At 43.5% G+C, this 26,634-nt stretch overlaps 1 pseudogene across 1 annotated transcript in view; it reads right to left on the bottom strand.

Annotated features, from left to right (window-relative positions):
* Positions 1–578: 578 nt before the first annotated feature.
* LOC148042493 (vomeronasal type-2 receptor 26-like) overlaps positions 579–26,634 on the bottom strand; it is a 38,813-nt pseudogene continuing 12,757 nt past the window's right edge. The window contains exons 2-5 of the transcript XR_015695160.1: positions 15,244–16,278; positions 13,361–14,155; positions 1,808–1,934; positions 579–1,504 (exon numbers count right to left, since the gene is read on the bottom strand). The product of XR_015695160.1 is annotated as a vomeronasal type-2 receptor 26-like (transcript). The remainder of the gene's footprint in view (positions 1,505–1,807; positions 1,935–13,360; positions 14,156–15,243; positions 16,279–26,634) is intronic.

The raw sequence follows: 26,634 nt of genomic DNA, 5'->3' as shown, positions 1-26,634 counted from the left end.
AACAATGGTCAGGCTGAATGGATAGTGAGGCTAACCAAGGAAACTCTCACCCAAAGGGGGCAGGGAACTGGCAGGAAAAGGTCGACCAGTTCCTCCTTGCCCAACATATCACCCCCCATGTGACCACTAAGAAGACCCCAGCAGAGTTGCTGATGGGAAGAAGGATGAGGTCGCGACTTGACCGATACCACCCAGACTACCTTCCAGAGACCCCCTTGGACTCTGCTCGGCCAACCCGGGCATTCAACATACATACCCGCTTAATTAAAAGTGTTATATAATATCAGTATCACTTAACAATGCTCCTGTTTAGCAACCAAAATGCTGAAATAGTTTTTTAAAAGGTGTCAAATTCATTGGCAGTTGATGAACAACAAATTCCTCTGAATAACATTCACAGAGTTCTCTTTAGCAAGATTTATTGAGGTGAAGAGGAAGGGAGTTATAACAATTACAATCATTCAACCTGTTCCCATTTGGAAACATGTAGATATATTCTTTGACTCCTGAATACTATCTAAGTGGAAATAATTCAGGAATTCTTTCAAATAAAAGGACATTATACAATTATTATAATATTATGGTGTTTTTTCACATATTTCTACATTTGTTCTAGCTCTAAACTGCTCCTTTGTGTTCAGGTCTGGCCTCAGAAGGATAATGTAACACTTGGGGATGAAGATGCAGCCCAGCAGACCAGCACTGGAGGCCAGGATGGAGAAGACCTGGACAGCCACCATGTATTTTCCTTTGGTGCTCAGGTAGGTGGGCACAAAAGTCACCCAGACACTGCAGAAGACCAGCATGCTGAAGGTGATCAGCTTGGCTTCGTTGAAGGCCCCAGGCAGATTCCTGGCCAGGAAAGCCACCGTGAAGCAGATGGCAGCCAGGAAGCCCATGTAGCCGAGGATGACGTAGAACACGACAACAGCCCCTTCATTGCATTGCAGGATGATCTCTCCAGGCTGGGAGTGGAGGTCAGAATCAGGGAAGGGGGGAGAAACTCCCAGCCAGATGGAGCAGATGATAATTTGGACTGCAGAAGAAGAAAGGATGATGGTGTTGGCCAAGCTCTTCCCCAACCATCTCTTCACTTGGTTTCCTGGTTTTGTGGCCAGGAAAGCCAGCACCACCGTGATGGTTTTGGCCAAGAGAGAAGAAATGGCAGTTGAGAAGATGATGCTGAAAACCATTTGTCGGAGAAGGCAGATAGCCTTTCTTGGTTGACCAATGAAGAGAGAAGAAGACAAGGAGCAAAACAGGAGGGAGACCAGGAGGATGTAGGAGAGGTCCCGGTTGTTGGCTTTCACAAGGGGAGTTTCTCGGTATCTAATGAAGATGATTAAGACAAGGCCTGAGTTTAGGAACAAAACTACAGCAAAGGAGACCAGGATGATTCCCAGAAGTTCTTCATAAGACAGGAAGGTAATAACTTTGGGGATACATTGGACTCTGTCCTCATTTGGCTATTTATCGTCAGGACACTTGACACATTTTCCTGCATCTGAGGAATAAAAACATATTCCCTTACTATTCTCTCCTTTTACCTTTCAAGAAACACCTTATTTGGAAAACAAGTGATACCAGAAGCATTTTTTCAGGACATGTTTATTAGTACCTCCAGTGGGCGAAGATAAAAAGTATAAATGTTTTTTTTAATCAATTTTTGTTTAATCATTTATGAAAGTGAGAGAAGAATTGGGACCTGAATAATTTCCTCTGTGATAATCAGAACCATCATAGGAACCTTTATTATTTGATGTATGTAATGAATCAGTTCCACTTCCTTTCCTCCAGTAACACCCACCTTCCTGAGTGGAGAAGGTTCCCTCCGGACAAGGAACGCAGTCGTAGCAGCAAACTGGCTCTCCTTCTCGAGCCCTCTTGAGAAATCCAGGGTGACAACTTTCCACGCATTTGGACTGAGGCAGGGACTGAGGAGAAAACAAGGAATGGCAAAGAAAAAGTATTAGGACTCTCCATCCATGGAAAATGGAGGTAGATGTGGACATTACCCAAGTAGCCTCTAGGATTCACTTAGGTAAATTTGAAATCTCTAAGTGATTCAAAATAATTTTTGGAGATGAAATTACTGCAGATTGTTCACTTAACTCCTCCCTTTTGCTTCTGGCCTATCATATAGCAATAAAGGACATTCCTACTTAATAAAATCTGAGTGGATGGAATTGAGGAAAGATTTAAGCAGTAAGTGAAAGACAGGAGTTCCTCATCATAGCCTGTCATGAAGAAAAAAACTTCTCACCAGTAGGATCTGGAAAGTTTTCTTCTAGAGTACGTAAAACATTGCAAAGCTTCTCTCCTTTGAAAGTAGTCTGAAACTATCTCGAACTTAAAATACAAAGGAAATATTTCTTAGGAATTAGGACTGTCAATTTTAACAGAGATGTTCTTTGTTGATTTGCAGTTATTTGTTCAACCTTGGGTCTGCCATACTGGAGAAGTCAGACTAAAACTGACTGCCTAGTTTCTAGAACTGGAGTGAGATGAGATGGAGGTGAGGTCATGAGAACGTGTCCCTCAAAAAGGATCCTCTTACAAGCCAAAGGCCAAATCTACCATTTCCTTTCAATTTCTCCCTTGTAACTTCTGAGATGAAGAATGGCTTGGATCAAAGTCTTGATTGGGCACATCAGTCCTTGGGCACATCATGATAGTCATGGTGATTTCATGTGAACCCAGAGCCTTGGAGCTCCTTCCTAGGAGCAGAAGGACTATTGCTCTATGCCAGTGTTTGCCTGAGAGAGAGGGGGGGCATGGATAACCTGAGTGTAGTACACAAAATTATCTGTTACAATGTTTGACCTGTCAATGACTACCGCAGCTTCAACCGCAACAATTCATGAGCTCACAATAGATACAAATTTAAAGTAAACCATTCCAAATTCGATTGCAGAAAATACGACTTCAGCAACAGAGTGGTCAATGCCTGGAATGCTCTACCTGACTTTGTGGTTTCATCCCCAAACCCCCACAACTTTAACCTTAGACTGTCTACTGTCGACCTCACCCCATTCCTACGAGGTCTTTAAGGGGCGTGCATAAAGGGACCAACATGCCTATCCTCTCTGTCTTACTGTCCCCATTTATTCGTACCCATTTCCAGTATTCATAATCATGTTTATGCTTATATCTGTTATCTTATACATGCTTGACAAAATAAATAAAATTAAAAAAATATATGTCTGGTCTGTGGAAGAACATCCTAGACTATGAACACTTTCCCCAAGCAGGACAAGATGAAACTTCTTCCCAATAGAACTCAAAGGACCTCCACCCAATCATGATTTAATTTTACCTCTCAAAACCTAAATTCAGGCCCTGGTCAACTGATTTGCCTTCTTCTTTGCTATTTGTGTACAAGAAGCAAACAAAACCAATGCATTTGCTAGACACTCCCCAGCCCTTCTGGGTTTCTAATGGAGATACTAAAGTGTAGATGCTACAAAATGGAATAACACTGAAACCGCCCAAACAGTCTAAGAAAACCATCAGGTTTCTACTCCCCACATTCAATTCAACCGGAAAATCATTCACCGTGGGGACAAAGCTGACTCACTTGAAATGGGACCTCAGGCTTTGGAAAACAGGGAAAAGCCACCATAATCTCACCCACCTTGTTGAGAAGCTTAAGATGTGTAAGAGCTTTTGGAATGATAAAAAGTCTCTGTCTATGAATAATCCCTAGAGCCTCTTTCCTGGGATCCTCCTTCAGGAGAACCAAGATGCCATCAATGGCCAGATCTGCTCCTATTTCTCCATTTTGATCCATGTAGAGTTTAATGTGAGAAAGATTGCAAAACATGTTCTTGTCCAGAAAGGGATGAAACTAGTATTGAAACATTCAAGAATTTGAAAAGCAGAAAACTTTGTTTCTTGTCACAGATTTGAATATTTCTTCTACAATTTTCTATCTTTTAAATATACTTAGTTAGGAGAACATTATCTTCATAAGCAAACAAAAAATGCTCAGCAAGATTTGCCAATCATATTCTGAGAAGATATATATTGGGAAAATATAATTGACACAATTGGTCAATTATAGTGAACCTTCTAGAGCAGGTGATAAATAAAATGAATAATGGAGACAGACAAATTATTCATAAACTAATTGGAAACAGCAGATTGATTAACAGAAAGCATGCATTAGTCAACCAGAAATTTGTCAGACTAATTTTCTCCCTGGTAGACCAGACAGGAAACATCACCAGATTAACTAATTCAACTTTATTGTAATGCTACTTTAACAGACGTTTTTACATCTTAAATTGCACACTTCCCAGATTATGGCAATGCTTGTAATATAATCTGATTTCTATAAAGTATGAACAATTTTGTGATGTGACTAGAAACTTAGTTAAATGAGAAGTCAATGGTATGATTAAGTGGATAAAAACTGTCGTAAAAATGTACTCAAATAACTTTTAATGTTTTTAATATTTCTCATCACTGTGTAGTTATGAATAATAACCTATCCTGGTTAATCATTTTTTCTATACTGTCAATTCAGAAGAGTTCATAAATGTCTGTAATTCAAGATTTGATGCAATGTTTATAAGAATTCTCAGACAAAGCTAATTTGATGTGTTTTAAAGAGTATCACATTTCTAAGGAATTATTTCTGATTTCCTAATTGAAAAGAGAGCATGAGTAAAAAGCAGTGGGAAAAAATTATTTCATCACCTGATAAACAATAGTATCTTATATAAGATTAATGAAGCAGTGGGAAGAAAATGAGGGAGACCAAATTTAATAAGTGTGTTTATGAAAATAATATCAAAATACTAGATGATTGCAAACTGAATGTGAGTCAGCAGGAAAGAAGGCAAATGCCTCCATCAGACTCCCAGGAAGTCAGCATCCTGATTTGGAGAGGCTCCAACTCAAGTCTCAGGTCCCCTTGGAGGCCCCACACTTGGAGAAGACCTTGCAGAAAACTTGGGTCAGACAAGGAAGCCAAGGAAGAGCTCAAAGGAGCTGCTCTTGGCCTCAAAGAAAGACAAGGAGGAGAAGAGCCATCTTGCTCTACGGAAGTGGAAAGAAAGAAGTCTGGGAGCAGCTTTTCCAACTTACAAAATCTCCCAGTGGGAGAAGGGAGAATACAGTCTAACTGAAAGATGCTGAGACAAAAGCTTGGAATCTTTTCAGGGTTATTCCAGAGAGTCAGTCCTGGTAGCATGAACTCAGGGACAAGAGAGGAGATTCTGGCCAAATGAAAGGGGGAAAATCCTGAAAGGAGGAGCTCTTTTAGAGTTGAGCCAGTCAAACACAGAAATTCAGTCTCCCCTTCACGGAGGGTCTTAAGGCAATGGGGTTAAACGCCATTTCATTGAGGGCCACATCAGCCTCATGGTTGCACTCAAGGGCCAGTAGCAGGTAAAACTATGATGACTCATAGCGGCCAGATGGGCGTGGCTGGGTGGTCACAGTTGCGTCGCTGCAACCATGTGGGCATGGCTGGGTGGGCGTGGGCGGGTGGGCATCAGAGGTAGTATTCAGCCAGTTCGGACCAGTTCTAGCGAACTAGTAGTGGAAATTTTGAGTAGTTTGGAGAACAAGCAAATACCACCTCTGGCTGGCCCCACCCTCCCACCCCCACTGTTCCCTGATCTATATTCTATGATCTACATAGTTTTTTAGGTCAGTTTATTTGCATGGCAGACTGACACTGACACCAAGGGCTCTTTGAGTGCTGTACTCTTATAGAACTTGTAAGAAAAAAGTTGGAATCCCACTACTGGTGAGCATGGCTGGGTGGGCATGGCTGGCTTGACGCTGCCCATTGGGCATGGCTGTCTTTGGGAAGCTGGGTTGAGACGCAATAAGTTGTACCAGCTAACTCATTGTGGTGACAATTCAGTGCCCCACAAGCTCCTCACCTCCCCAAACTGCTGGCAGTCAAGCATGTGAGCACATGAACACACACACACACACACACACACACACACACACACACACACACACACACACCACAATCCAGGTTTGGGAACTTTTATCCAAAGAGGAAAGAGAGGCCTTCTCCCCAAGCCCAGGCCTAATTGGCAGTTTGTAAGCTCTAATGTGGATAAAAGTCTCCAAGCTTGGAATGATGTGTGTGCACGTGTGTGTATTCAGCAGTTCCACCACAAAACTGTGTTCAACTAAAGCGCGCTCGATGAAACCGCGTAGCTGACGTCATCAACAGGGCGACAACAGCGCGGAGACAGAAGCACGCTGTAAACGCTAAACCTAAAATTAACCCCTAAACCTAACCCCCCTAACCCTAACCCTAACCCTAACCCTAATCCTAATCCTAACCCTTAACCTAACCCTAAACCTAATCCTAACCCTTAACCTAACCCTAAACTTAACCCTAACCCTAACCCTTAACCTAACCCTAAACCTAACCCTAACCCTTACCCTAACCCTAAAGCTAACCCTAAAGCTAACCCTAAACCTAACCCTTACCTTAAGTTGAATCGGCTTGCTTTCAAAGCGCTATTTAAAGTGCCTTTCTTTCTCCGCGCTCGCTGTTGTCGCCCTGTTGATGACGTCAGCGACGCGGGCGCGGCTTAGTCGAGCGCAGTTTTGTCGTGCCACGGTATTCAGCACAGCTCCCCCGAAGGAAACGTTCTTCTCCCAATCCCAGACATCCTTGGCATTTGGGAGGCAGAGGAAGAGGCTGCTGCATGTGGAACATGGAGGAGAAAGTTTGCAGGAAGCCGTTAGGTCCAACTTCTGCCTTGAGAGATCTCTGGAGAGCAAGAGGAGGAGGAGAAGGAGGCAGAGGCAGGGGAAGGGGAGCAGCATGAGGGAGGCTGGGCCTTCTTGAAAGGGAATCCCTGTTTCCAATCATGGGTAGAAAGGATGCTGGCCTGTTGGGGCAGCTTCCCCTCATGCAGCTCCCCCCCTCCCACTCCCTCCTCCTCTCCAGAGATCTCTCAAGGCAGAAGGTGGACTGGGAGGAAACGGCTTCCTGCCAACTTTCTCCTTCCACACACTTCCTTTGGGGGGGGGGCACAGGCAAGGCTTCTAGGGGGGGATCCAGAAGTCTCCAGTGGAGGAAGGCAAAATCACAGTGAGCGCCAAACCTTATCCAACTGAGGAGCCTCACCATCCCTGTCAGGCCACTCGGAGGACCTCCGGATGACAGCACAGGCTGTCCAGAGCTCCAGGCAATGGAGGGCAAGTGTCCAGCCCAGCCCACAAGCTCCTGGAGACCCCGCAGCCCAGCCCAGCCTAGCCTCCCTGACCTCTTCCTGGGGACTGCTGCTGCAGTGCTTGCTCTCCTTGGCCAGGTTGCTCATGGAGGCTGCCGGGAGATCTCCACACCAGTCCTGACCCAATGCTGGCCTCCTGCTTATCCCTGCCCTTAGGGGCAGAGCCTGGGGACCTGCGGAAGCAGAAAGCAAAGTGGGGGGGGGGGTGAGATGAAGGCCCCCTCCCCTAAGGTGACCAGATTTTCAGATTGGTAAAGAGGGACACCATTGACCGGGAGGGGGGGGGGCGCTTGATTAAAAATTTTATATTTTGTCAAACATGACCCCAGGACACTGAAACCATCATAAATACGAATCTGTTGCAAACATCAAAATTTTGATCACGTGACCATGAGGATGCTGCAACGGTCGCTAAGTGTGAAAATGGTCGCTAAGTGTGAAAATGGTGATCAGACACTTTTTTCAATGCCATTGTAACTTTGGTCACTAAATGAACTGTTTGAGCTTGCATTATAATGCCTTATGCCAGCTTACATTTTCAAGAGAGAGAAGCTAAACTCCTTGTTAGAATTGAAATAGAAATGAATAGAGTAGAGTAAAATAGAATAGAATAGTTTATTAGGCAAGTGTGATTGGACACACAAGGAATTTGTCTTTGGTGAATATGCTCTCAGTGTACATAAAGAAAAATAAAATGGTAAGATAGTGGGATCCTTGCTGCACCAAGCCTTCTCTAATCCTCTCACTTTCATCAAAAACAGTAAAAATCACTCATGCTTTTTTATTTCTATTTATTATTTTGCTATGGCCACATATGAATATATATGCACATTCCAAACAGATTTTCTTACTAAACAGCCACCATTCTCATCCATAGGCCACTAAATGCCTCACCAACCTTTTCTGTATTCTTTCATTTCCTTCCATCCATTTATTTATTTAATACAGAGTAGATTAGGCTGTCAGCCTTAGTCATTCTTCTAACATGACAACAATTCTTACCAACAAGGACGGTATTGGCACATTTTAGCTAATGCAACCTAAACATAACCAAAGCCTATTTCACTTCAAGTATGCTAACTTTATTCTATGCCTTCCCACGCATTACATGGCTTGAACGTTCGCGGATCGCCACCAAATTGCACAGGTGGTTGTTCTACCAGATGGACATCCTTACTTTTTCTCGAAAACGGGAGAGAGGCTGCCTTTCCTAGTCTAGCCCCGTAACAACAACCCTACGAGGTAGGCTGGGTTTTTTAAAAAAGCGAGTGTCGGGGAATTCTGCAACTGCATCACCTCTTCGCTGCTCTCGCTTCCCAGGGAGCTCCCTTTCCTCTCACCAAGCAGCCCGTTCTCGGAACAAAACGGAGAGGCTCAGAGGCGGATACGCCTGGCAGTCGATGGGGACGGTGCTGAGAGGGGCGTGCGCTGGGAAAGGAAGCTTGCGCGGTCTGCCTCTGAGCCTCTCCGCGCAGTCACCCCCTTCCCCGTCACGCCCCCCACCCCAAAAACAAACCACCAGCGCTCCTCCCGCTCCCCCACTCCCCAGGCCTGCAGCACCTTTTCTTCCCGTTCTGCTCCGAGCCACCGTCACGGACCTCTTTTGGCTCCGCTCTAGGCACGGGCCGCCGCGCCGCCGTCCTCCCCTCCATCATTCCCCCTCCTCCCAGAGCACCACCGGAAACATGCCAACCTCAATACGGATGCAAAGGCATCACATCGCCGCTACCCATGTTCACGAGGCGCCGGGCATTGCAGGGCACAGAGGAAGCCAGCAGACAGAGGGGAGACTTGGGGAGGGGGGAAGGAAGAGATCCCGTCCAGGGTGAAAAGAGGGAAAAGCGGAGAGCCTACCCTGGATGGGATCTTTTCCTCCCTCTCCCCTCCCCCCCCCCGGTCTCCCGTCTGTCTGCTGGATTCCTCTGCGCCCTGCGATGCCTGTCTGGGTTGGCTTCCTTGGACACTCAGCCTCCACCCCCACCCCCACCTTCCCGCCGACCAACTGTCAGTTTATTCTTTCTCCACGTGAAAGCCCTTTAGTCAGTGGAGTGTGTGCTGGGAGGAATCTCTCTTCTCCTCCCTGCACGGACCCCACGGTGCCTGCATCAGAGCTCGGGCGGGATTCAGGTGAAGGAAAGGACTTTTCTTTTGCCGGCATCAGAGCTCGGGCGAGCAAAAGCAAGTACTTTAATCAGTGGACTATGCGCAGGAACGAATATATCCCCTCCTCCCTGCATGCATCCACTGAATAAAGTGCTTCCTCTGGCCCGCCTGATCTCTGCTGCAGGTGAAAGGGAGCTGGGGGGACAGGAGATTCCTCCCTCCATGTGAAAGCTCTTTAGTCAGTGGAGTTTGTGCTGGGAGGAATCTTTCTTCTCCTCCCTGCACGGACCCCAATTCCACTTATGGCCTCAGGTCTATTTACCAGTTAGAGGGTCTGGAATTGATCGTTGCCAGTTGGGGGGCGTAGAGGAAGCCAGCAGACAGAGGGGAGACTTGGGGAGGGGGGAAGGAAGAGATCCCGTCCAGGGTGAAAAGAGGGAAAAGCGGAGAGCCTACCCTGGATGGGATCTTTTCCTCCCTCTCCCCCCCCCCGTCTCCCGTCTGTCTGCTGGATTCCTCTGCGCCCTGCGATGCCTGTCTGGGTTGGCTTCCTTGGACACTCAGCCTCCACCCCCACCCCCACCTTCCCTCCGACCAACTGTCAGTTTATTCTTTCTCCACGTGAAAGCCCTTTAGTCAGTGGAGTGTGTGCTGGGAGGAATCTCTCTTCTCCTCCCTGCACGGACCCCACGGTGCCTGCATCAGAGCTCGGGCGGGATTCAGGTGAAGGAAAGGACTTTTCTTTTGCCGGCATCAGAGCTCGGGCGAGCAAAAGCAAGTACCTTAATCAGTGGACTATGCGCAGGAACGAATATATCCCCTCCTCCCTGCATGCATCCACTGAATAAAGTGCTTCCTCTGGCCCGCCTGATCTCTGCTGCGGGCGAAAGGGAGCTGGGGGGACAGGAGATTCCTCCCTCCATGTGAAAGCTCTTTAGTCAGTGGAGTTCGTGCTAGGAGGAATCTTTCTTCTCCTCCCTGCACGGACCCCACGGACCCCAATTCCACTTATGGCCTCAGGTCTATTTACCAGTTAGAGGGTCTGGAATTGATCGTTGCCAGTTGGGGGGCGTAGAGGAACCCAGCAGAGAGACGGAGACCGGGGGAGGGGGGAAGGAAGAGATCCCATCCAGGGTAAAAAGAGGGAAAAGCGGAGAGCCTACCCTGGACGGGATCTCTTCCTCCCCCACCCGGTCTCCCGTCTGTCTGCTGAGTTCCTCTGTGCCCTGCGATGCCTGGCGCCTCGTGAACATGGGTGGTGGCGATGTGATGCCTTTGCTTTGCAGGTGCCTCAGTTGATCGTGGGCGGATCTCAATTGATGAGGAACTCAATAATGGTGGCACATAAAGCTTTTTTCCCCCCTTGGAAACTGAAGCTCGTTTAAAGAAAAAGGGAAGGGCGGGCAGCTTCACGTAAGTGAGTAACTCCGGCGGTGGGAATTGGGAGGCTTTGGGTGGGCAGCGGCGCTTCCCTTGCAAACGGGGATCAGCGCACTCGCTGCCTCCCCCTCCCCTGGGAGGAGCTCTGCAGCGGGACAGACGAATGGAGGGGGAGATCACCCCTTCCTTTTCCGAGCGCCCAAACCCCGTCATCCCTGGCCTGCACCCCTGCGCCCAGGCTCCTTTGGGTTTGGGGCTAATCTGAATGGGTGGAGCAGGGGATCCCCAGGGCGGAGGCCTCCCGGTGCAACGGTCTTCCGCAGCTCCGGAGCTAACCTTCGCCTTCCCGCCCAGGATTGCAAGGCTGGAGGCCTCGGCAGCAGCCACCCCCACCCCCAGCCGTCCAACCCTCGCCCGTACCATGAGTTTACCGGCCAGGTATCCATTGAGCTGGAGGGCAGGCACCGTGGCTTCCTCGCGGCTAGTCTCCCTGCTTTCCCCGGGCTCGGCTCCATTTCCTCCCCACCCATTTTCACTCCCTTGACTGAGGCCTTCGCCCCGCCCAAACCTACCTGCCAGCGGACCCTTGCTACGAACCTCCACAAGGAGAACCGATACACGTGGCCGCCTCTTTTCCCTTCCGCGGCCACTTCCAGCCTGCCTTCTCACATGCTGGTCAAGCGCTACCCGCCCGTCCTTCGCTTTGGGGATCCTTCGCTTGCTCTCTTCAGCGCGCTTTGCATTTTTAGCCCTCACTTCTCATCTCTGCCTCCCCGGCTCAGCTGCGCCCTCGCTTCCCCCACCCGCCAACGATCATCCCAGAGACTGCAAGCAGAGACTAAAGGAAGACCGCATTTCAGTTAGCGCACCTCGGAGTCACCGATGCCGGCTTCCCCGCTGCGACTGGCGGGAACGGCAATGAAAGCTCGGGCTTCACTCCTCCGTCTGGGGCTGCGGCTAACAGGGATGGCCAAGCGCTTTCCTCAAAAACCCCGCCTTCCACACACACCCGGCTTCCAAAATCTGGGGAGTTGCGGGGAGGGACGATCTTCTTCCCCTCTCTCTGGTTGCCCGGTTCCCCCCCCCCCCCAGTTCCTCTCATGAGTAGCTCGCAAGGGAAGGCCTTCCCTTCCCTTGCTAAAGGCCACCGCCGCCCACCCGAAGCGGCGAAGCCTCCCGATTCCCACCGGCACCGGAGTTACTCACCAGGGCAGTGCAGCAAAAACAAACAGCGGAGGCGAAATGAAATGGAGACTCGTGAGAGTCACAACTTGCGCGGCGTGCTTAAGCGGACTCCAGCCAATCAGTGAGCTGGCTGGGATGGAAAATTTTAAGCACCCTCGTGCGTGCTTAAAGTTTTCCATCCTAGCCAGCTCACTGATTGGCTGGAGTCCAGGCCAATTAAATCAATGAGCGGCAGGCTGGGCTGGCTTAAATTTGTAGGTAGCATAGAACAGAACGATGAGCCAGCCCAGCAGCTGATGGGCGGGAGCTGCGAGCGCCAAAAAAAGCGTGCCTTTTAAAAAGGCGGGCGGGACGCGGGAAAATGCGTTGGAAGGCGGGTGTGTCCCGCCAAAAGCGGGACGTCTGGTCACCTTACCCTCCCCCTCCTTGCAAGGAGACACAGCTTTGTAAGCAAAGCATCCTCAGTAATACAATGGGCGACCCAGCAGGAGAGGAGGGGGCCAGAAGAGGGCGAGAGGGCAGCAGGACTGTTGGTGGCCAGTGCCAAGGCAGGATTTCATTCAGACTCTCCCTCTCATTCCAATCTCCCACCCTCCTTCCTCTGCCTCCCTCCCTCTTTCCCTCCTTCTTTTCTCCTCCCTCCCTCCCTCTCCTCTCCTTCATTCTTCTCTCCCTCCCCAGGAGGAATGAGGGAAGGGCAAGAAGGTGGCAGCGCTGCCACTGGCTGAGTCTTTCCCACATGGGGGTGGGGGTGGAAGGCAAGGGGGCCATCCAGGTGAAACGGAAATGTCTGGGGGCTATGGAACCAGTGGGCAAGGCTAAGCAAGTGAGTGAGCCACGGATGTGGCAGAGGCACTGGTGGAGGGCACCACACAGCTGCTGGGGCTCTACACTCTATGGGGACCATGGCAGCCACCCAATGTCGGAGGACAGTCAGGACAATCAGCCTGTGGGGCAAGATGGTGCTCATCACATGTCAACTGCATGCACATGGGGGCAGGGCAGGAAGCGGGGGGGGGGGGCTGGCTCCTCACTGTCTCTAGGATGGCCCAATTGGCCCAATCTAACCACATTGCAGCCTTGAGTTTGACATATCTGCCTTAAGGCAAAGGCTGAGCAGCCATTAGTCAGAGAAGCTTTAACTGGGATTCCTGCAGAGAGGAGGGGTTGGGCTAGATGGTCTCAGGATGTACTTCAAATTGATAAGGGCAACATAACACAATGCTGATCTCAAATCCATACATACAGGAATGTATTTAAAAATTCCTAACAGCCTTTTAAAATGAGCTATGTTGGATATGAAAATTTATCTGTCATGGTGTCTACTCTATGGAGCATTATCCCCTGAGCAATTAGATTGGCCAAATCTGTCCAACTTTGGTAGCATAAATAGATTGAGATGGTTCCTTTCCTTCTCCTCTGGACTCCTTCTCCAAAGGATCTAAGCGTAATGGATCCATATCGGGACCCCTTACCTGCCATGGCTGCAGCCTTGGAGACCCCAAAGTCTTTTCTCCCAGCTTCCTTCCCCTCCTCAATCTGGAGGAATAGGCGGCATTCAAGACCTGGGCCAGAATCTTCATGAGACTGTGATATTGATAGTCATTTGTGAACTGTCTCCTGTTCCTTTTCTCCTGGGTCTCCAGTGGGGCTTTCTGGGTGCATCTTCTGTGGCCTTTGACAGAAAAGATGTGCTTTGAAAGAGAACAGCGAAAATAATGTTCTTCAAACTGGGGTTCCACAAAAAAATAGGGTTCAAAGGCATCATCTTCTGGTCTTTTATTTCCAAACATACCAAACTTCCAAATACTATGAATGAATTTGAGAAGTCTGTGCTTTTTTATTAAGTACTGTATAAAACTTGTGAGGATCCAGACTTTCCCCTCAATGGGTCCTGGCAGACGCATAAATGCTAAATGGAAAGGAAGAATTCTGGCCCAAAGGGAAGCACCTTCTATGAAGTGAACAAAGACGTTGACTTGTCTCCACTTAGAGAGGGCATCTTTGAGGGATGCTGTATATCCCGTTGTTAAGAATCGTTGTAATATAATTACACAAATTCCACTCCTGACAAGCATAGGAGGAAAAATCCTCATGAAATTCTCTCCCTTCTCCGTGTCTGAAGCAAAGAGACCAATCAGGGTCCATCTGAAATGGAGGAGCAGTTGGACAATTGCTGAGTAATGGAATCCTTCTTTGGGGAACATGTGGTGGCAAAAAGGAAATTTTCTTTTATCATTCAGAGCCTCTGAAATAAAGTTGTCTCCGATCTGAAAAAACAGTGAGGAATCTTGTGTTATATAGGGATCAGATCAAGCCCAAAATATTAGCTTTAAATTAATTCAGCTTTGTTCTGATAAACATATTAGAATTGTTTGTTTAGACATCATTTAAAATATTAACAGAATATTAGCAAGACTGTGTATAAAAATGGAATGTAAGAAAAAATAAGAAAAAAATAATAACATAAAAAATGCAAATCATGCTGTTGTAACACCTCTACAAGTTATCACACTTAGACTTACAGAAGCGCAAATCTCAAATGAAGTTTTTTATTCCAATAAAGGCCCCGTGCTGTATGATATTTTTGAAGATTGCAACATCTTTCTCTGCTTCAGTAATCCAGATTCAGCTCAATATAAGAACATGGGGGAACTTTGGCCTTATATACTTTAATAGTTGGGGCTAAAGAAGCTGGAGAGCTGTGAGGTTTTAGTTTAAGCACTAGATTCATTCATGTCCTTCCTCTAAATGAGCTCCTTTGATGATGAGGGATCCAAGATTCAGTCTCAGGGAAAACTTCCCCATGTAAGGAAAGGTGTTAATTTGCTCCATTGGCTCACCATTGAATAGCCATCTGTGGCTATGATGTTCTTTCCCAAAGAACAAAACTTTGGACTTTGATTTATTAATGATCAGAGAATTATGATGTGATCAAAGACTCCTTAACATTTATTATACATAATTTATTATACAAATTTATATAACTCTCCCTAAAATGTTCTTGTTCTTCTGCACTGTCTTGCTTTTCTATCCACTCTCAAATTTACTTAAGAGAAATGTGCAATAAAGTTTAGCCACAATATCTGATAGACTAACTATAATTGCCAATAGAGGGTCCTACAATGAGGGATGTTTTTTGAATAGTGGAATAACTGGTAGAAAGTCTTCTCCTGGGACCTTATTGCTCTTCAGGCCTTTTATGATGAATTTGAACATGAACATAATAGGAAAAAAATATTTAACATGCTTTCCAGTATGGAGAAAAACACCTCCTGAATTCTGTGGAGAAGATTTTGGACCTATTACTTATTCCCCACCACCATGTACTTTATCAGTTAGAGAAAAACACACAAACCTGTGGGACTTTGTAGGTGCCTCCTAATGTTGACATCTGGATGGAGATTTCCCTTCTAGCTCCATCAAGTAGAGCCAGAAGGTTCTCCTTCCTTCCACAGCCGTAGTTGGGGACATTGGCTTCTCCAGTGGAGAGAATGTCCAGCAAGGCATCTGAAGTGCGGAAAGTGCTCAGATAGTTGTCTTGAATATTGTAGCCCAGTGTGAGGTTGTGCAGGAGCTGGGGATTTTTGTTGACCACTTGTATGGTGAAAATTAATTGTAGGGTGTATAAAAAACCATAAGAAAATGTACTGTAGAAAAATGTTCAGGTTATTATCAAGAGTAACAAAATATGTTTTTTGAAAAAAATACAATCCTCTTTCTGATCAATTATAAAAGTATTGAAATAGGCTGGTCTGAGGCAACTACAACTGTTTCTATCACTACTTTAAACAAAAGTCAGAATTCAAGTGATGAATTGAGGATTGAAGTGGCTGGAATTCTTTCAGGGTTTTTTTCAGCCCCATCTTTGGATCTGAGTCTTTTCCACAATATCAGACAAAAGAAAGAAGCCATGGAAATTGAAAATATTCAGGAAAACAGACACATCGTGCAAGATAGGAATAAATGAAATAAGAAGGAAAGGAAGGAGAGTGTTAGAACTGCAAATGGAGGGAATACAGATCCATCACCCTGAATGACTTACGAATGGGAAGGTAAAGAAGGAGCACTGTTGAAAGGCAACATTATAGGCAATATTTGTTTTTCAGTTGTGACTACACCAATGAGATGGTCTCCTGGCTTGTAATAGGTCCATGGATTCTGTCCATTCTGGTGATCCAAATTGATCACACACTTCATTCTAAGCTTCCCAGAGACTGGTTGAGACATCAGCAGCATCAGGAGCAGGAGCAGGAGGTCCATAATTCATGGGCTGAATGAATCACTTGACCGCTTCTAACCATGAATAAGAGTTGGAAGAATTTAGACCATTCTCAGAAGGTGGAAATGCCAGAGGCTTTTCTCATCCAGACAGAGACTACCAGAGCTTCACCTGGAAAAGAGAGAAAGATACATTCAAGAGCACAGAACCTGCCTCTCCTAAAACTTCTTCCCACAGAGCTTGACCTAAGAAATTTATCATTTTCTGATGCAAAATCCCTTCCATGTGGTTTCAATATGACAGTTGCACCAAAGGTATATAAATCTCAAAGGCCCAGAGGGTCATAATTACAGGGAGAAGCAACTTCTTCTGTTGGGATCCTGAACTTTTTCTGGGCTCAACGTGCAGAGGAGAGGCTGGAGAAAAGCATGTGAGAGAAAAATCACAGATACTCCCCTGTGGTCACTGTTCTGTTGTGAGTTTGTGGTCCTTCCTGTCAGGACATATCCAGAAAATGATGATGCAGGAATAAAAAATCAATAACAAAGTGATTGATTTCTGCTGTCCTTCAACATGCTCTCTTGTTTTCAGAGACTGCTGGGGAAGCTCTCCTAGAGCCCAGAGTTGGGTGCCACTCCAGGTGGATGTCCCATAGCTTTAGTGCTGCCCGTCTTCTTTTATTTTTTATTTTTTTTTTGTATTTTTTTTATTTTTTTTTTTTTTAAATTATTTTTATTTTTTGGTTACATAGACAACAATGGGAAAGGGAGGGGATGGAGAGAAAAAAAAAAGGGGGGGGGAGGGAAAGCCCATCTTCACATACAATATGTCGTTTAATCACAAGTGCATCCCTACTAAGTTTATACATCCCGTATCTCTCTATTGTATATTTAATAAGCACCACAATAAGCTAGGGTTTAAAAAACAAAAAACAACAAAGTAAAACAAGGGAGAGAGGAAGAGGAAAAAAAAAAAGGGTGAGGGAAGGGGGGGGAGGCCAAAAAGGGCAAAAAAAAAAAAAAGTTCAAAAAGAGAAGGGGAAAAGAGAAAAAAAAAAAAGGGGTGGGGGGAGGGGGGAAGGCCAAAAAGGACAAAAAAGGTCCAAAAAGGAAGGGGAAAAAAAGACAAAAACAAAAAAAAAAAAAAACAAAAAACAAAAAAAGGAAAAAGAAAAAAAAAACCATCATCACATGCAGCATGTCGTTTGATTACGGTTGTTTTAACATCTACATCTTCAAATAATGTTTACCATCTCAGATATTTCCTCTAATGTAACTAAAGGTCTCATTTTCCTTCTACCATATATATTCAGTTAACATTAGCATTGTTTTCCCCCAGAGAATATACTTCTATTCATTGTTAACCTTGCATTTCATACCTTCAAACAGAGATCTTATTCCTTCATTGTTCAACAAGGCATCGCTGCCTATATATACCAGTTTTCATTTGTTCCCCTACTAGAATTACCTTATCAGCAGCGAAATATCATTATAATAAATTCTTAAACTTATACATTATATCACCAGACCTTATATTAGTACTTCCTTATATCATTGTTGAATTATTTCACAGCATAATTATATCATCATTTACTTTTTCCAATTAAAGCATAAGTATATCATTTTTCATTTCCAAAATTTTGTTCTCTTTCCCTTAGCCATTGATAAAACAGGTCCCATATCTTATAAAATTGTTCATCCTCTTGCTCTCTAATTTCAAATGTCAATTTACTCATTTCGGCACAGTCCATTATTTTTCGAATGATTTCTTCCTCTTTTGGTATTGTTTCATTTTTCCAGTTTTTTGCAAATACAATTCTGGCTGCTGTTACAACATTTACAATCAAATATTTTAAGTCTTTGTTGTAGGTTTCTGGTAAAATTCCCAATAAAAAGACCTCTGGTTTAAAGTCTATTTGTTTATGTATCATTTTCTCCAACCACATGTGGATTTTAGTCCAATATCTTTTAGCTTCAGTGCAAGTCCACCACATGTGGTAGTATGAGCCAGGTATCTGGTGACATTTCCAACACTTTTCTGATTTATTCTTAAACATTCTTGCGATTCTGGTCGGGGGTAGATGCCACCTGTAAAACATCTTATACAAATTTTCTCTATATGCAGTAGACATTGTCATTTTGTAATTTTGAGACCACAATTTCTGCCAATTCTCTAAATCAATCCCATACTTAAAATTTTTCCCCCAAGCAATCATAGTTTCTTTAACTTGTTCTTCATGCAATTTAAACTCCAATAAATATCCATATAATTTTTTAATTACTTTTTCATCGGTACCTGTTAGAATTTTATCTAGCTCAGTCATTTTATTATATAGACCTTTAGTTTTTCTATCTTCATTATATCTAGATTGTATCTGTACATATGAATACCAGTTCATTTCCATCCCTTCTTGCTTCAACTCTTGACTAGATTTGAGCTCACCCTCTGCATTCAATAATTCTATATATCTAACTGTTTGTTCCTTTTTATGTATTATCGGATACGAGAATGCTTCAATTGTTGATGTCCAGACTGGAATTTTTAAATAATGTAATTTTTTAATCTTTTCCCAATTTAACAACAACGCCTCCCTTATATAATGTCTTCTAAAGTAACCATGCGGTTTAGTTCCCTTATACCATAAGAAGGCATGCCATCCCAACAGCAAATCATGACCTTCTACGTTCAATAATCTAGAGTTTTTTAATGATATCCACTCCTTAATCCACATCAGGTTTGCTGCCTGATAGTATAGCTCCCAATCGGGTAGAGCAAAACCTCCTCTTGATCTAACATCTTGTAGTAATTTAAGCTTTATTCTAGCTTTTTTCCCTTGCCATATAAATTTCAAAACTGTTTTATTTAAGTCTAGAAAAAAATCCTTACCCAGTCTAATTGGGATTGTCTGAAACAGATATAAAATTCTAGGTAGAATGTTCATTTTAATTGTAGAAATTCTTCCCATCATTGATAAATGCAAGTTTCCCCATTTCTCCAAATCGATTGCTATTTGTCGTTTTAATCTGGTATAATTATCCTCTTTAAGAGTGCTACATCTAGGTGATAAATGTATCCCCAAATATTTAATTTTACTTGTGTTTTGAATCTGCAACATTTCTGACAACTGAACCTTTTGTGTAGCTGGGATATTCTTTGTCATAATCTTTGTTTTATCTTTATTTATTTTCAAGCCTGCTACTTCTCCATATTCCTCTATTCTTTCTAACAATTTGGGTGCAGTTTCTAATGGATCTTCAAGAATGAAAACTAAGTCGTCTGCGAACGCTTGCAGTTTATACTCTTCTCTCTTAATTTTCATTCCTCTTATTTCTTCTTCTTCTCTAATCTTTCTGTTTAAGACCTCTAGTGTTAGGACAAAAAGTAGCGGAGATAGTGGGCAGCCTTGTCTTGTACCTCTCTTTATTTCAATCGGTTCTGTTAGTTCTCCATTTACCATTATCTTTGCTGCTTGTTTCTGGTATATCGTTCGTATACTTTGAGTGAATTTCTTGCCAAAGTTCATCTGCTCCAGTTGCAAAAACATAAACTGCCAATTCACATTATCAAAGGCCTTCTGCGCATCGAGGAACATCAGTGCCAATTGTTTTTCTGGATGGGCCTCATAGTATTCCAAAGTATTCAAAATTATTCTCATATTGTCTTTGATTTGTCTTTTAGGTAAAAAGCCATTTTGATCTGAATGGATGAAGCCATTTAAGTATTTTTTAAGTCTCTCAGCTAGTATAGATGCAAATAGCTTGTAGTCTGAGTTTAATAAAGAGATTGGTCTATAATTCTTGATTTGTGTTAAATCAGTCTCTTCCTTGGGTAGTAATGTGATATACGCTTCTGACCATGACTTCGGTATTTGGTTCTCAGTCATCACTTCATTCATGACTTGTAGGAGTGGGAGGGTCAATATTTCTTCAAATGTTCTGTAGAATTCCACGGGTAGACCATCTGGTCCTGGGGCTCTCCCATTATTTTGTTTTTTAAGTGCCTCTGTTAGCTCCATCATTGTTATTTTACTTTCTAACATTGTTCTAGTTTCATCTGGTACCTGGGGGAGATTGGCATCTTGTAGATACTTTTTGACTCGTCCCTCCTCCACCTTCTCTTGTTCATAAAGTTTAACGTAGTAATCATGTATAATTTTTTTCTTTTCGGTATTTCCATATTGAATTTCTCCTTGTTTGTCTCTTAGTTGTAGTATTTTCTTTGTTTCTCTCTCTTTTTTCATCTTATATGCTAACCACCTGCCTGGTTTGTTCGCATTTTCAAAATAATTCTGTTTGGCACCTCTAATTTTTTGTGCCAGTTCTTCCTTTTCTAATAAGTCCATTTTGTGTTTAATCATGTCCATCTTTATTTTAACATCTTTTTTTTGTGGTGCTCTCTGTAGGTCTCTTTCAAGTATTTTATAGTCATTGTCTAAAGCTTTATGCATTTGTCTTTTTTTGGAGTTTCTCTTCCTTGTATAGTCTATTGTCAAACCTCTAATAACAGCCTTCATTGTGTCCCAGAGGTTCTGCAACGACGTATCTTCTTTCCTATTTTCTTTAAAAAAAAGGACTAACTCTTTTTCCATTTTTTGTACAAACTCTTTTTCTTTCAATATAGTGTTATTTAGTGTCCATCTAGATCTTACCCTTTGTCCTTTCCATTTAATTAAAATTGGATTATGGTCCGCCCAGGTGCTAGCTTCGATCTCAATTTCTTTTATGTTGGAGCTCAGGTCCGCTGAAACCCATATCATATCTATTCTGGAGAGTGAAGAATGTCTATTTGAGTAGAAGGTATATTGTTCTTTTTTAACGTTTCTTTCTCTCCATATATCTTTTAAATTTAGTTCATCTGTCATCCTAAAAAAGGATTTTGGCAGAGGCTTCCTGTTTAATTTTTTTGTTTTATGTGTTTTATAGTCCATATTTGGATTCACAATACCATTAAAGTCTCCCATCATACAAATATCAGCATAGTCTAGTTCCAAAACTTTTTTGTGTAGTTTTTTGTAGAATTCATCTTGTTTTTCATTAGGGGCGTAGATTCCAATTAGGAGTGTCTTTTTGGTGTCCATAATTTCCACCATCAAAATTCTTCCCTCTTCCTCTGCGTATACTACTTTTGTTGGGATGTTGCCTTTAATATAGAAGACCACTCCTCTTTTCTTACAATTTGCCAATGATGAAAACATTTTCCCAAGCTTTGGTTGAGTTAATAAATGTTCATATTTCTTTTGGATATGTACTTCTTGCAGACAAATTATGTCAAGTTGTAACTTCTCTAATTTATGAAATACTTTCTTCCTTTTAGCTACCGAATTGAGTCCATTAATGTTAATTGTAATCATTTTTCTTTCTTCCATGTTTATACTTTATATACAGGGTTTATTGCTCTAGTGGATCTAGGTTCTCGTTTTTCTTTGCAGCTCCCATTCCCTATCTCCCCTTCTTTCTCACTTCCACCTACTGCTCCTTCTATTTTTTCGATCGCGGTTACAGGTGGTTCCAGTATTTGTATCACTGCATCGTCTTTACCAGCTTTCTCCGCCGTTTCTCTGAAGTATTCTTCGTAGAAAGCTTCTGCCTTCTCAATTGTATCTATCCTGTGTCTTTGTCCTTGCCAAGTACATAATAAACCTTCCGGTATGAGCCATCTGTAGTTAACACCTTTTTTTATCAATACTTTGGTCAGAAATTGATATTCTCTTCTCCTCTCTCTCACCTCTCTTGGGATTTGTTTAAGTACTACAATCTCCTTTCCTTTATATTCTAATTTTCTGTCTCTCATTTTCTGTAGGATTTGTGATTTAATTGTTTTCTTAATAAATCTTACATGCACTTCCCTTGGAAGAGCATTTCTCATTGCATACCTTGTGTATACTCTAAAAGTCTCATCAATTGTTTCTTTTATTTGGTCCTGAGACATCCCCAGAACATCTATCAAAATATTTGAAATTATCTGGACTAAGTCCTCTCCTTTTTCTTCTTCTATATTTTGAAATCTTAAAAAGAATTCAGACCTGTCCATCTCCCATCTTAATATTCCACTGCTCTCTCTTTCTACATCACTTAGTCTAATCTCTAGCTTTTCAGTTTTCTTCTCTCCTTCTTGAATCTTATTTTCAATTTTTTGAATCCTATTTTCATATTTCAGCATCCAGTTGTGTATACTTTCTACTTTTCCTTCCATATTATTAACCTTTTGAACAATACTTAAATTTTGTTGTTCCATTGCCTCCATTTTTTTTACAAGGGTATCGTTTCCTGCTTGCATTTTCTGCATCATTTGTATAAGTGTTTCAAAGTTGGCTTCCTTCTCTTTTTCCTGATGAGACGTCATCTGTGTTGTCCTCTGGCCTCCCGCAGGTGAGGGGGCAGGGGTTGATGTGAAGCCAGGGGCAACTGCTTTTCTACTCATAGCCAATTAGTATTAGAGGGTGGGGGGTTATAAGTATGGTGGATTAAGTACGTAGAGTACACAGAGGAGAGGTAGGAGAGATAAGATAAGGGGGGAGGGGAAAAAGGAAGGAAAAGAAAAAAGGTAAAGAAAAGGAAGGAAAGAAGAGGAAGGTTTTTTTTTTTTGTTTGTTTCAAGGATGAAATACAGTAGAGTGCAGTAAAATATATATATATAAGAGAGTATGAAATAGTAATAATAAAAAAAAGGAAAATACCCTCCCTCCAAAAAGGGGAGAAGGGGTACTTCAGTTACAAGTGAGAAAAGAAAGAAGCAGAAAAAATGTAGATAGTCAAGAGGTGATCCAGAGGTTAAAAAAAAATCAAAACAAAAAAGAAAAAAAAATATGTAAAAGATCAAAAGGTCGGTGATGATCAAAAAAGAAAAACTTGGTGTCGATATCTCCACAGCCGGTAATATGAGAATGGTGTTGGGAGATGAGAGGATGCCAACAAACTAAAACAAATGATTTTTCCCGGACTCTTTTTCTCCCCCCCTATGATAAGAGTCTCTTCAAGGTCACGGTCAGCTTTGCTGTTTTATCTCAGTTTGCCAGCTGCGTAAACACGTAAATCAAGTGCATTACAGGGGGGATTTTGATAACAAAGTTCAAGTCCACAAGATGGCAGTGTTGGCTTGTAGTTTGTAATTTACAGCTTGTTTTAGTCCATTCCGTTTGTTAATTACTAATTGTAAAAAAAAAGACAAACCTCAAAAGGGCTAAAAGGCAACAAAGAAAAGCAAGCCAAAGGAAAAAAAAACCAATCTTCAAAGCACTTTAAATTTAAGATTTAGTGCCCCAATAAATTCAAAGTTAAAGGTGTCGACAACAAAGAGAAGGAATGCAAAAAGCCGATTCAAATTACAAGAAAGTCCAGCCCGGCTTAGGAATTAGAAAAAAGGAACAGAAAAATAAACTTCCAAATGGCAAACATTTATCTCCGCCGCTTTTCTCACTTCTCAGCCTTATTTTAAACTAAGTTTCCAAATTTAGGGTGCTCTCTTTCCAACAAAAAAAAAGATTTAAGACTCACATCAAACGACCTGCTCATATTCTGCTCTCTCTCTGGGTCTTCGCAGTTGCTGTCGGCATTGTTTAGCCGATCCGGAAGCCACTGGATTAGGAAGGCTTTCCTTAGGTTCCCAGAGATTTTGCGGATACCTCTGGGACCATGGAGTTCCTGCCACGTCACCGTCTCTTCGGGACAGCTTAGATTCAAAAGAATCCTCCAAAAAAGACTCCGGTATAGGTGGTCATTCAGGAAGTGCCTGAAAGTCCATCTTCTCACTGCTAAGCCCCGCCTTCTTCCCCGTGCTGCCCGTCTTCTAATGCCAAGGAAGTAATTAAAACTCTTGAACCCTGCCTAATGTTAAGAGCAGGGCCTCTGGGTGGTTTTCTTTTATATCAGAACTCCATATATGAATCCTAAATTGGGGCTGATTTTAACATTGCTTGTGCTTCATGAAATTTCATTTCCCATCTTTTCTAGCAATATCTGGTAGCTGAAAGCCTCTGGACTGTATGGTTGGGTCAGTGGGGAGAAAGATATAGAGTGGGTAGACATTTTTATCTCCCCCCCCAATAACCTTTCTATGTTGTTATTCCATGTTCATAAAAGACATTGAGATCCTTCATATTTTGAAGTCTCTTAGTTTATTAACTGAATCTTGGGCTGGGAGGTTTGCAGCTAAGCTTGTAGAGGTGTCCACAGCATTATGGATGGAGCAACTTTATTTCTTGCCATGCCCACGCAGAAAATGGTTTGGGGGCACCTGGTCTCCCTTTCTTTGGTGGTGTAGAGGCACTTGGTGGGGGGGACCTACTTGACATTCCTAGTTTTTTCACTCCAAAAACCCTCCAAGTGTAAAGTGACCAGATTTTCAGATTGGTAAAGAGGGACACCATTGACCGGGGTGGGGGGCTTGATTAAAAAATTTATATTTTGTCAAAAGGTCACCCCAGGACACTGAAACCAGCATAAATACGAATCTGTTGCCAAACAAAATTTTGATCACGTGACCATGAGGATGCTGCAACGGTCGCTAAGTGTGAAAAATGGTCGCAACCATTGACTTATAAATAGACTAATGTTCTGAAAACCTGACCTAAATTACTATATATTTTAAATAGCTGTAAAGCTATGCTGAAAAAGTTGTTCTCAAGGTATTGTGATAAATTCAATAAAAAGAAGGGAATTTTTCATGAACTTAAGGAGAAATGAGAGTATTTGATAGTAAATGGGCAAATAAAATTACCAATCAAAGAGAATATTTGCACCTCAGGGTTGAAATGAGATGTTCTCTCCTACTCTTTCCTCTTCCTCTCTTCTCTCTCTGTCTCTCTCATCCTCTTTCTCTTTGTCTCTCTTCTCTTTCTCCTTCTTTTCCATTCTTCCTTCACTTATTCTTTCTTTCTCTCTTCTCTCTCCTCTTTGTCTCTTTCTGTCTCTCATCCTCTTTCTCTTTGTCTCTCTTCTCTTTCTCTCTCCTTCTTTTCCATTCTTCTATCACTTTCTCTCTCCTTCTCCCTTCTCTCTCCTCTTTGTCTCTCTCTCTCTCATTCTTACCCTCTTTCTCTTTTTCTTTCTTTCTCCTTCTTTCCCACTCTTCTGTCACGTTCTCTCTCCTTCTCTGTCTCTTTCTGTCTCTCTCCCCTCTTTTTTCTTCCTCTCTCCCACTCTTTTATCACTTTCTCTCTACCACCCAACCTGTCCCCATACTTATCTTCGACTGATCATGTTTGCAATAATGTACCTTTTCTAAATAGGCGCAGTTCCCTTACCGGATCCCTCGCTAAATCAAACACACACACACACACACACACACACACACACACACACACACACACACAAAACCATTTGTCTCCAAACTTTGGTCACAGCATGGTTCTGACTTCGGCTGGTGGGAACAGCTCCCCCCCCCTGTCCAGTTTGGCCACGAGTATAGTGGAGAGCTGTCCCCATCCCCGGTGATCGGGGCGGAGCGGGGGTAGCGAGAAGGCAGGCCCGGCTCTTCTTGGCTTCTGCCTCTCCTTGCAGCATACAAGAAACCCCGCAAACTCCGGTCACTCTTAAGATACGGAAACTAAGCCCGGTGCCTGATACAGACATCACAAGGGAAACGGCCAATAGGAACGGCCCGTGGTCACAGATCAAAAGTGGAGATCGCGACGGAGAAAGAGCATCCATTAGCGCTGCCCTCCCTCCCTTCCCTACTTCTGCGCATCTCGAGACCACCGCGTAAACAGAATTTGCCCCGAAGTTTTTCCCACGGACAATGAGCTCTCCCTCAGACCTTTTACGCATGTGAAAGATTAAAAAGCTAAATTTACTGCCACACATGCCTGGAATGCCTGCAAAGAAAGAAGAGGAATGTGGGCAAATGTGTGAAGGAGAAAGAGCAAAAACCAACCTGTCCTTGCGCCATTCCGACGATACAGCCACGTGCTGCCAGACTCCAAATAAGTTCTAACTAGGTTACCCAGCCCATGCGAGCGGCAGCGGATGGGTGGGGGAATGAATGAGCGGCTCACTCGGTCCCCGCCCATCCGCCCGCTCACATGCTACAGTACCAAGCCCATGCAAGTGGCAGAGGATGGGCGGGGGAGCGAGCGAGCTGCGAGCGCCAAAATAAAGCGGGTTTTTGTGAGAACGGCCCGGGATGCGGGAAAAATTATGAAAAGGCGTGTCTGTCCTGCCAGATGCGGGACGTCTGGTCACCCTATCCAAGTGCTTTGAAGACTTAATTAGGAGTCTCTCTGTTCCTGTTTTATTTGGATCCATTGTGATAAGACTAGTGTTACAGGTGTTATGTCTACCTTCCATGCAGCTCTATCATTCATCTCTATTGCACCTGTTTCCTATATCACATTGCCACTCTAGGGTTCTTCTTTATTGTTCCTATGACACATTTCCTATTCTTCTTGTATGAGTCTCTAACAAGATGGCTTCTGCACAGTGATGGCTTGTGTTGCCTTTACTTTCTCTACTTGAAACATGGTGTCAGAAGAAGCAGGATCTGAACCTGCGCTCTTTCTCCACCTTTGACGAATGCCAGTCTGGCACTTTC

Source organism: Thamnophis sirtalis, unplaced genomic scaffold (genome assembly GCF_051295495.1).
Source record: "Thamnophis sirtalis isolate CommonGarterSnake01/CBP01778 unplaced genomic scaffold, rThaSir2_p1.2 scaffold_15, whole genome shotgun sequence".
NCBI lineage: Eukaryota > Metazoa > Chordata > Lepidosauria > Squamata > Natricidae > Thamnophis > Thamnophis sirtalis.
This window is presented reverse-complemented; position numbering and strand designations above follow the sequence as displayed.